The sequence below is a fragment of the Cicer arietinum genome, chromosome 1, assembly GCF_000331145.2.
Source record: "Cicer arietinum cultivar CDC Frontier isolate Library 1 chromosome 1, Cicar.CDCFrontier_v2.0, whole genome shotgun sequence".
Classification (NCBI taxonomy): domain Eukaryota; kingdom Viridiplantae; phylum Streptophyta; class Magnoliopsida; order Fabales; family Fabaceae; genus Cicer; species Cicer arietinum.
The window spans coordinates 27,956,276-27,957,940 of record NC_021160.2 but is presented as its reverse complement, the minus strand read 5'-3'; positions in this window follow the sequence as shown (position 1 = coordinate 27,957,940).

Sequence of the window (1,665 nt, the reverse complement as noted above, 5' to 3'; positions counted from 1 at the left end):
ATCACATATCAATCTAATAAAACTTGCTAATCTTGTATGCCACAATTTAAATTCCGTTGTGTGTATGAAATTGATTTAATTTCTTAAAGAACTGATGCATTCTGATACATTCCGATTATTACAAGGTCGTACAAACCAACATAAAGTTCTCAATCCATCAAGTACTACATAACTGACAAAGACATTGATAAACCAATTGAGCAATCTATTATCTAACTCAAAGTAAGAATTTCTACTAAGCCAATCGATTTCCAAATGAATTTCCTGAAGGTTTTTAGTGAAATTTGAACCCTGGGCTTAATTCAATCGATTGGGAAATCGATTGAATGAATAACTGAGCCCCTGACTTAATGCCAATCGATTTCCAAATGAATTTCCTGAAGGTTTTTAGTGAAATTTGAACCCTGGGCTTAATTCAATCGATTGGGAAATCGATTGAATGAATAACTGAGCCCCTGACTTAATGCCAATCGATTTCCAAATGAATTTCCTGAAGGTTTTTAGTGAAATTTGAACCCTGGGCTTAATTCAATCGATTGGGAAATCGATTGAATGAATAACTGAGCCCCTGACTTAATGCCAATCGATTTCCAAATCGATTTTGTCAGTTTTTGGTGAGTTCCTGTATGGCCAAATCGATTTCCAAATCGATTTCTTTAATGGTTTTGAAAAACATATGATAAAATCGATTGGCAAATCGATTATGTCAAATTAGGGAAGTCCCTGTATCTCATCCAATCGATTGGGAAATCGATTTCCCAACATATTCTTCCAAAAATACATAAACTAACTCAATATCATTCATACACAATTCCACATCTTAACAATTAGCAATTCCCACACGATCACCACAACATCATGAGCTTCGAAATAGTTTTGCAATCAAACATGCTATCATACAATTCCAAACAAAACATAACACTTAGCACTTATAACACGATCACCACAACATCATGAGCTTCGAAATAGTTTTGCAATCAAACGATTCCAAACAAAACATAACACTTAGCACTTATAACACAATCACTACAACATCATGAGCTTCGAAATAGTTTTTCAATCAAACATGCTATCACACAATTCCAAACAAAACCCTCCGCGAGAGGCGTAAAACCTAAACGTACAGTTTCTCACGAACGAACACGAGTGCAGTATCTCATGGACAAACACAATTTACCAGGGTGTAGTCTCTCACAGACAAACACAATTTACCAGGGTGTAGTCTCTCACGGACAAACACCTGTGCAGTCTCTCACGGACAAACACAATTTACCAAGGTGTAGTCTCTCACGGACAAACCCCTGTGCAGTCTCTCACAGACAAACACAATTTACCAGGGTGTAGTCTCTCACGGACAAACACCTGTGCAGTCTCTCACGGACAAACACAATTTACCAGGGTGTAGTCTCTCACGGACAAACACTTGTGCAGTCTCTCACGAACAAACACAATTTACCAGGGTGTAGTCTCTCACGGACAAACACCTGTGCAGTCTCTCACGGACAAACACAATTTACCAGGGTGTAGTCTCTCACGGACAAACACCATTAAGTAAAGGCAGACATTAAAAGATTCCCCGTTTGTAATACCCATTTAACTCTTACAATTCGAACAACAATCATTAAGTAAACAAAGATATTAAGAGATTCCCCATTCTTAATACTC